At 43.5% G+C, this 10,360-nt stretch overlaps 1 long non-coding RNA gene across 1 annotated transcript; it reads left to right on the forward strand.

Moving 5' to 3' along the window:
* The first annotated feature begins 1,945 nt into the window (after positions 1 to 1,945).
* On the forward strand, positions 1,946 to 3,354 carry LOC310986246. The gene is made up of 2 exons (XR_014595399.1): positions 1,946 to 2,343; positions 2,945 to 3,354. It is a non-coding gene; the product is annotated as an uncharacterized lncRNA (long non-coding RNA).
* The last annotated feature ends 7,006 nt before the right edge of the window (positions 3,355 to 10,360 follow it).

Consider the following 10,360-nt stretch of genomic DNA (forward strand, 5'->3'; position numbering starts at 1 on the left):
CAAACACTCTATGTAAGTGATTGCTGTCGGAAGATATAACTATTTAAGACTTATATTAACACAAATATATCACTTACTTCTGCTTAAAGTAGAAGAAAATAAGTTATAAAATAGAAATAAAACAAAACAAATAAATTACTGAACTTGCAATGTTTCTTCTACACTGGAAGAAAATGTTAAAGCCAACAGTTAATCTATTATGTAGCACCAACAAACTCCTGTGAATGCAAATACACATCACACAATACGTAATGAAAAATGGAAACTTCTGAACTTGGCCAATGGGGATGTTCCTCAAAAGACATTGTGATGTGGCAGACATTACGAATACAATTACGAATTACTTTATTAATCCCCAAAGGGAAATTCATTTGTCTGTCAGCTCATCTACCTCATCTAGACTGCTAGACCTAAACCTCATCTGACCCAGGGACACTGAAAGCATCATAGAGTGCACCAGTTTTCATTAAAGGTCCAGTGTGTAATAATTGGCAAGGTTTATTGGCAAAATCTGAATATATTACCCATTAATATATTTGTATATAGTGTATAATCGCTATGTTACACACCCCCCACGTTACACACTGGACCTTTAAGATTTTCTAATTTTTCTATTTTATTTTAATTTTTTTTTTTTAGAATAAAAAATACTTAAGTCAATAGATTTTACATGTACTGTCTTTGACCAAAGGTCCATTTAAAAATTACAGTTTGAGTCAAAATAACTTCACTGTACTTTAATGGTAGTGGTGGTGGAAGCGCCAAGTTTCTTCTTTGATGTTGAGCTGGGTTGAGATCTGGTGATTGTGAAGATCAAAGCATGTGATTCACATTGTTTATATACTCATCAAATTATTCACTAAACCCTTGTGACCGTATGGAAGCACTTGCATGATCTTTCTCCCCTCATTTATTCAGGTTTTTCTTTTTTTTTGCCAACAGTCTGTAGACTCTGTATTTTCTCCAGCTTAAAAGTAACTTTGTGTGAATGTGTGTGAGTCAGTGTGTGTGTATGTGTGTTTTATGCCCTCAGACACGACACGGAAGCCGGTCTAATCTGGGTTGATGTGGGGTTAAAGAGTGCTGCACGCAAGCAGTGGCCCAGATGTGTGTGTGTATGTGTGCGTGCAAGCAAGCATGTGCATGTGTGTAATTGTGTGTGTGTGTGTCTGTCTGCCCCTAAAACACAACATCATGACATGGAAGCCTGCCTAAGGGGTGACGTGGGGTTAATGAGCAATTTAAGCATACACACGCAAACACACACACACACACACATCCTGAAATATGGAGGATCACATTCTGACACACACGCTTTCCTTTACTACAACTTTCACTTTCCCTGCCTTTCGTCTGCTCATCAATTAAAAATGCATGCATTTGAATCCTAGTGTGTTTGTGTGTGAGAGAGACCCTTTCCGTGACTGGTATGCCTTTGACCAGCAGACATAGAGGAGGGGGAAGTTCATGAATCAAATACAATATATTCCGACATACAGAGGCGGTGACTGGAGGAACATCAGACAGTGATAACCTCATGTTCTCAACACAGACGACCAAAACCATGTAAAGAGCACCGCACCATGATAAATGTTAATATCAAAACATAGTATATTTTTAATATGAGTAGGTAATTAAATTAACCTTTTTCTAAGGAGCAATAGAATATTAATTGATTCATAAAATTAAGGGAAAATGTGATCTTACAGTAGTATGCCAATTACTGTAACTGCATTAACACAAAAATAAATAAGAGTATAAAATACAAAATGTAACCTGTTGAAAAAAAAAGAGAAGTATGTTAGTGTGTAACCTGTTGAAAAGAAAAAGAGATGTATGTTAGTATGTAACCTGGAAAAAAAAAGAGAAAAAGAACCTACCTGTTACCTACCTGAAAAAGAGAAAAAAATGTTACAACAGTTAGAAATATTTTATTTTTATATTTTCCTTTTATTGAGCATAATTTTCATTTAATTACTAATTGCAGTCTTTATTTCGTTCTGTATTTTATTTATTTGGGTTATCCCAGAGGTCAGAGGTCAGTAGTGGTTCTGTGAGGAAGCAAGTGGTTTCATTCGCTCAGAGTGGAGCAGCTGAATTGCGATTGGAGGAAGTCAGCTCGTGCCCGCCTCCTCGGCGCATGTTCGTGTGACACACCGAGACACACACAGAGCGCATGATGGCATGAGGAGAGCAGAGCCACAGGTGTTTGGAGTGATAAAAGTTCGGAAGAAAACACTGGATATCGAGAAAGAGGAGCTGTTGGAGCTGGCACCTGAGCGTCCGGTAACCACGAGAAGCGACCCTGGGAACCCCACCTTTGTTTATTCCTTTCTTTGCCCGGTGAGTACGGTGAAAAGTAGCTAGCTCAATGAGTTAGCATTCGTTCGCGGTGTGTGCTAACCTGCCGAGCCGGAGCCTTAGCTCACTGTATGGTGTTTATTTCCCCTTGATAGACGAGAGAAATGCGTGTGTATGTGTGGGGAAAGAGTATATGTGCCTGTTATTCACGTTGTGTGAGCAGAGAGAAACGCCATTAAGCTGTGTGTTGATTTAGAAGACTGCTTTGTTTTTTATGTGTATTATGGTGCTGCTCCATTCAGGCACAGGTTAAAGGTCTTGATATCAACTTAAAACAAGTTCATATTACCTGATTTCACTTACCTTAATCCAGTGCGAGTGTACTGTCGAGCTGTGAATATTGAAATTGTTTACATGTGATTTCTGATTGTTTATCAGTGATTTAAATGATTTTATTTTTCATTTCAAAAGAAAAACAGTTAAAGTTAACCTCAGGCTAACACTGTAAAACATGTTATCTTGAAATAAGTTAACAGTGGGAAAAGTTGTTTTATATTGATATTGATTACACTGAGTAAATGCAAACTGTACAGTTAAAAAGAAAAGGTGAATAGATTTATTCAAGCCCTGTTGTATTACGCAGGCTGGGTTTTTTGGACACCTTGGATCTTGGAGTGAGATTCTCTTCCTGACGAGGGAGAGTGGCGAGCCAACCCGTGTGACCACTTGGATCAAAGAGGACATCTCTTCGTCAACCACCGTCCTATCGGTCGGGTAGGACTGTGAAGGATTCACATAGTTAAAGGAGAACGATACAAATTTTTTATTTTTTATTTTTATTCTTTTTTTTGGAAAAACAAACTGAGAAAGACTCAAACATTAAAGGAGCACTATTTTTCTACTCTCGGAAAAGAGACACTTTATTTTATTTTATTTTAAGGGTGCACCCGATTCAGAGACATTGAAAATGATATAGAAGGCCGGCCGAAATTGTAACATTGTTTATTACATGTGTGTTAATACTTTCAATACATTCAAATATTGCTAAACTTACCTCTGCATGTTCCCTTTTGCTTAATTGGTGTCCAGTTCATTACTCTAACATTTCTCCCTCTCGAGTCTAGGAAATTCTGGTCCGTGTCACTTACCCTTCAGGTGGGTTACACAGTAAAACTTGGCGAGCCAGCCAGGAGGGAGACAATTAATTAATATATTTCTATCATAATCAGATTAAAGGGACACCTTTTGAGTAATTGAAAAAAAAAATTTTTTTTGAGGTATTTTTGGTTTTATTGACTCATCTCATTTTCCATTGCATTGACAATTGTTTACCTTGTTTGAAAGATGGATATCATTGAGAAAGAGGGGGTAAAGATCCCAAATGCTGTTTTAGTCAGTGGATTAACCGATACTGAGTTTGACAATGAGGTCTTTGAATTTCTTAAGCAATATGGGTCTATCTCTAGAATAATCAAAGTACCTACCACAGATCCTGTAACTCAGGTAATTGTAGAGTTTGAGTATGGCAGTGCCGTAAAAGACCTTGAAACCACTCGCTTACCTTTCCGAAGACCATGTGTTACCAAACCTGAGGTTATTCACCATGTGCAGAGTCTTGCCAGCGTTTACAGTAGTGATGTGGGAACCAGTGCGACAGAGACTTACCTTTCTGGATTGAAAGACTTAGCTAAGCTGAGCGGCATGGATTTTGGAAATATCCTCCGTAAGGAGCTGGCTAGGATCAGTGAATCCGTCAGCACTGAGACCCCAGTTGAAACCAGTGAAGCCCCTGTGGAAACTGAGCCGCCCCTTACACAAAGTGATATCCAAGCTACTGCTCCTAGCTTTGTCAGTGTCCCCACTGAGGTGAGTCAGACCTTCTCCAGACCCCAGACTGGCACTGAGGTAAGAGACCTTCTCTCTCCTGTACGAGAAAGAACCAACCCTTTCCACTTACCTTCAGACCAACTCAGCACGCCGGAAGTGCAACGTGTTGTGGTTGAACACATAGTCAAGAGCAGTGAACTTTCATCTCACCTTCATTCTCCTTGTAAACTGAAACAGTTTTCCGGACGGCTTCCTCAGCCAACCTTTGAGGTCGACTACGACACGTGGCGCAACAGTGTGGAGTTCTGCTTGAATGATCCGTCAGTCCCTGGCTCCCAAGTGGTAAGGAAAATAGTTGAAAGTCTTTCCCCTCCAGCAGCAAACATAATCAAGTCATTAGGACCTCAAGCTTCACCAAAAGAGTACTTGACCTTACTTGATTCTGCTTACGCCACTGTCGAAGATGGGGATGAGCTTTTTGCACGATTCTTGAACAACAATCAAAATGCTGGGGAGAAAGCGTCAGATTACCTGCAGCGACTTCACACAGCATTAAACTATGTGGTCGCGAAAGGAGGGATTTCTGCTCCTGATGCTGACAAACAACTTCTCAAGCAATTCTGCCGTGGATGCTGGAATAGTCTTCTCATCACCAGTCTTCAGCTTGAGCAGCTCAAGAGCAAGCCACCCTCATTTGCAGAGCTTCTTCTCTTACTGCGAACCGAGGAAGACAAACAGGCTAACAAAGCTAGCAGAATGAAACAGCACCTTGGTTTTACCAAGCCAAAAGCCATGTCAAATGTGCAGGCTGCACACATATCCTACACAGAGGATATTAGCGTGCCACAGGAAGCAGAACAAGCTTTTTTAGCTATGACCAAAGACATCCAGAAGCAGATCGCTGAACTTCAGGTTCAGGTCGCAAAACTGAGTGCATGCAGTCCGGAGAAGCCTGGAAAAAAGAAAGCCACAGTAAGTACAACACAGAAATATAAGACAAAAAATACCCAGCCGGATGGACAGCTTCAGCAAATGACAGCCATGTTGAAACCAAAGCCATGGTACTGCTTTAAATGTGGTGAGGATGGCCATATTGCATCCACCTGCAACAACATGCCCAACCCCACCCTTGTGCAGGCCAAGAAAGCAGAGCTCAGGGAGAAGCAGCGCGCTTGGGAAGTCCAGAATGGCTCACCCACCACGCCCCGGTTAAACTAGAACGGGCTTCCATTGAGGGGAAAATGGAAGCCAAGCAACCACCATGTCCCCCATCTACAGGTGAGCAAAACCCTGCAATTTACTCCCACAGAGTCACACCAGAAAGAAAATTGCCGAAACATCTTGTAGGTAGCAAATGTACGGCCAGTGTAAATGTAGGTGGGGTGGACTGCAGTTGTTTGCTTGATACCGGGTCACAGGTCACCACAGTGGCCAAGTCCTTTTATCAGACCCATCTGTCTGATCATCCTATCAGACCCATCAGCGATATCCTTGAAGTAGAGGGAGCAAATGGCCAACCTGTTCCTTACCTGGGATATGTGGAGGTTGACCTCAAGTTCCCGAAAGCCCTTCTTGAGTCCGAGCCTGAAATTTCAACTTTGGCTTTAATTGTTCCTGATCTCAGGTCGAATAGTGGTGTCCCATTGCTAATCGGCACCAACACTTTAGACCCTCTCTTTGATCAGTATTGTCATGAATCTTCATTTTCCCATAACTCACCTTGCCATGGCTACAGTCACGTCCTTCGTACACTGCAACTGAGGAAAAAACAAGCAACAAGTGGAAAGCTTGGTTTTGTGAAGCTCAGAGGGAGAGAACAGGAAGTCCTTCCAGCGAAACAAAAAGTGCTGCTTGAAGGCTGTATGTGTGTCAGTTCAGTCAACACAGAGAAATATGGCCTGTTAGAGCAACCATCCAGATCCACTTTGCCAGGCGGTGTGTTTGTGGACTCTTGTCTCATTTCCTTGCCAGAGCATGGCTCCAACAAGCTCCCTGTCCTCCTTAGAAATGAAACCGAACGTGACATCATTCTACCTACCAACTGCATTATCGCAGATTTGACTGTTGCAGATGCTGTCATCGAGAATCACCATGTGGTTGATGAAGAGGATCAGAAGCATGTTGTTGAGTGCTCTACTCACCAAGCAGAGGCAAAGCTTCCTGGGAAAAGCTTTGATTTCGGGCCTTCTCTTCCTGAGGAGTGGAAAGAGAGAATTACAACAAAGCTCAGTAGCTTTTCTCACGTCTTTGCCCAACATGATCTTGACTTTGGTCATGCGACCAAAATCCAGCACCACATCAAGCTGAAGGATGATACCCCAATCAAACAGAGACCCCGTCCGATTCATCCTCGGGATTATGAAGCAGTCAAAAAGCACCTTCAAACCCTTCTTGACGCTGGCGTAATCCGAGAGTCAGAATCCCCATTTTCATCACCGATCGTGGTGGTGAGGAAAAAGAATGGCGATGTCCGCCTATGTGTGGACTATAGAAAATTAAACCTGCAAACAATAAAAGACTCCTATGCATTGCCAAACCTGGAAGAGTCGTTTTCCGCTCTCGCTGGATCCAAGTGGTTTTCCGTGATGGACCTGAAGTCTGGGTACTATCAAATTGAGATGAATGAAAGTGACAAGCATAAAACCGCCTTTGTGTGCCCCTTTGGATTCTGGGAATTCAATCGGATGCCCCAGGGAGTCACCAATGCACCGAGCACATTCCAACGGCTCATGGAGAAGTGCATGAGTGATATCCATCTGAAGGAGGTCCTTGTTTTTCTTGACGATCTCATTGTGTTTTCGGACACTCTTGAAGAACACGAGACTAGGCTCATCCACGTGCTCAGCCGTCTCGAGGAATATGGTTTGAAACTTTCACCAGATAAATGTAAGTTCTTTCAGACTTCGGTGCGCTATTTGGGGCACATTGTTTCCAGCGATGGAGTGAAGACTGACCCTGAAAAGGTTCAAGCCTTGAAAACCTGGCCGAGACCACAGAACTTAAAGGAGCTCCAATCCTTCTTAGGCTTCTCCGGTTATTACCGGAGGTTTGTCAAGGATTATTCAAGGATCGTCAAGCCCTTAACCAACCTTACAGCCGGATATCCACCACGGCGGAAAGGAGTCAAGGTCAGTGTGAGTGATGGAAAATACCTCAGCCCGAAAGAGCCGTTTGGTGAACGCTGGGATACTGAGTGTCAACAGGCCTTCGAGGCGATCATACACAAGCTAACATCGTCCCCCGTCCTTGGTTATGCGGATGCTAAGCTTCCTTATGTGCTCCATACGGATGCTAGCACAACAGGATTAGGAGCCGCTTTATATCAAGAGCAGGAAGGGACCCTGCGTGTGATTGCCTATGCTAGTAGAGGACTCTCCTGCAGTGAAGCAAGATACCCAGCACACAAACTTGAATTCTTGGCCCTTAAATGGGCCATCACAGAGAAGTTTCACGACTATTTGTATGGAAACTCCTTTACTGTCATCACAGATAACAATCCCTTGACATACCTACTTACCACAGCCAAGCTTGACGCTGCGAGCTACCGTTGGTTAGCCGCACTCTCGACTTTCACTTTCAATATCAAGTATCGAGCTGGTAAGCAGAACGCGGATGCGGATGGGTTGTCAAGGAGACACCATGGTGCCTTGGAAAATGATGCTGCATCGCAGGAAGAGAGCCAAAGGATTGACCGATTCACTTCCCAGCTATTGACATCCATAGGCAAGTTTGAACTGATGACCCCAGAGATTGTCGCAGCTACCTGTCAAAGACATACTGTGAGGCAGGTTCAAGAGCTCTCACCTTTCTATGGCTACGTTGAATCTCTTGCCATTCAAGCGGATGCAATCCCTGATGTCTTTGAAGGAGAGTCGCAAGATGGGGCCTCAACAGTACCTAAGTATAGTGAGTCTGACCTCAGGAAACTTCAAAGAGAAGATCCCGTTCTTGACAGAGTTATCAAGCTGGTGGAGTCCAACAACTTACCTGCAGATCACACAGCAGATTCTCCTGAAGAACGGTCGATCCTAAGAGAACGGAAAAGGCTTCAGTTGAAGTCAGGCATTTTGTACCGGACACGGGAGTGTGAGGGACAAACCCTCTTCCAGCTAGTACTCCCAAATGCCCTAAGACCCACTGCACTCAGGAATCTCCACGATGAAATGGGGCACTTAGGGATTGAGCGCACTCTTGAACTTACCAGATCACGGTTCTACTGGCCGAAGATGGCCGCCGAGGTGGAGAAGAAAGTGAAAACATGTGAGAGATGTGTTCGGAGAAAGACACAACCGGACAAGGCTGCCCCGCTTGTTAATATCCAAACCACTAGACCAATGGAGTTGGTCTGTATGGACTTTCTTTCATTAGAACCAGACAGCCACAACACTAAGGACATCCTCGTCATTACGGACCACTTCACTAAATATGCCGTAGCCATCCCCACCAGAGACCAGAAGGCTAGTACTGTCGCAAAAACCTTATGGGAACACTTCTTGGTCCATTATGGGTTCCCTGAACGCTTGCACAGCGATCAGGGTAGAGACTTCGAGTCTCACACCATCAAAGAGCTATGTGCGTTAGCTGGCATCCGTAAAGTGAGAACAAGTCCTTACCACCCCAGGGGAAATCCTGTCGAGCGGTATAACCGAACACTCCTCAGCATGTTAGGCACCCTACAAGACAAAGAGAAGACTCAATGGCGAGACCATGTCAAACCCCTCACTCATGCTTACAATTGCACGAGGAATGACGTCACCGGGTTCTCGCCATATGAGTTAATGTTTGGCAGACAACCGAGGCTGCCCTTGGACTTAGCCTTTGGGTTGCCAGTCAAAGGAAAAGAGCCCAGTTCACACTCTCAGTACGTAAGGAACCTGAGATCTCACCTGGAAGAAAGTTATCAGGTCGCCATTGAAAACTCTCGCAAGGTCGCAGAAAAAAACAAGAGGCGATTTGATAGAGTTGTCAGAGAGTCTACATTGGCTGTTGGGGATCGAGTCCTCGTCCGTAACCTTCGTCTCCGCAACAAACATAAGCTGGCGGATCGTTGGGAGTCCACAGTCTATGTGGTTACCAAGCAGATGGGCGACTTACCTGTCTACTCTGTGAAGCCGGAAAAGGAGGAAGGACCACCACGGACTCTACATAGAGACCTTCTACTTCCTTGTGGATTTCTTCCTGAAACTGAGAGAGAGGAACAAAACCCAAAGAGCAGTCCAAAGAAACCTCGAACAAGGCAGCAAAGTGCCATTCAGCAAGATGAAGAGCCCTTTGATACAGATAATGACACATATGACGGCTGGTATGCAACTGCTACCTTACCGAATGTTCAAGACAGGAGATTTGTTACGGTGTATGATATGCCAAGACACAGTCTTGCACCTGTCCCAAGTAACCATGGTCAAGACCCTGCAAATCCTCACCCTTATCACATCAGTATGGCTGAGGAGGAAGTAGAAAATCCACCTGAAAAGGAAACAGAAAACTCACCTGGAAAGGAAGTAGAAAACTCACCTGAAAAGGAAACAGAAAACTCACCTGGAAAGGAAACAGAAAACTCACCTGAAACTGAAACAGGAAATTCATCTGAAACTGAAAATGAAACAGGAAACTTACCTGAGACGGAAGTTCAAAACTTACCTGGAACGGAAATTCAAAACTTACCTGGAACGGAAACTCATAACTTACCTGGAGACCTACCTGATACAGCTTCAGAACCTATGGAAGAAAGTCCTATGGAACCAAAAGCTAAAGACCATGCAGAGGAACCAACTCTGGAAAAAACAGAAGGACAACCAGAAACAGACACTCATATTAGGAGATCACTCAGACAACGCGAGCCAGCGCGTAGGTTCCATTATCCTGAGTTGGGTAATCCTCTAGTTTCTGTTGTTACTTCCTTGTTTCAAGGGTTGAGTACCGCCCTCACCAATTCCCTCAATGATAATGCTAGTAGGGATTGGTTAACAAACATTCCTTTAGAAGTAACAGAGACAGCAGTTACCCAGCAGCCCTGTAAGCATGCAGCGGGACGTGCATACATTTAAGGGGGGAGAGTGTAACCTGTTGAAAAAAAAAGAGAAGTATGTTAGTGTGTAACCTGTTGAAAAGAAAAAGAGATGTATGTTAGTATGTAACCTGGAAAAAAAAAGAGAAAAAGAACCTACCTGTTACCTACCTGAAAAAGAGAAAAAAATGTTACAACAGTTAGAAATATTTTATTTTTATATTT

The sequence above is a fragment of the Trachurus trachurus genome, assembly GCF_905171665.1.
Source record: "Trachurus trachurus genome assembly, chromosome: 5".
Lineage (NCBI taxonomy): Eukaryota > Metazoa > Chordata > Actinopteri > Carangiformes > Carangidae > Trachurus > Trachurus trachurus.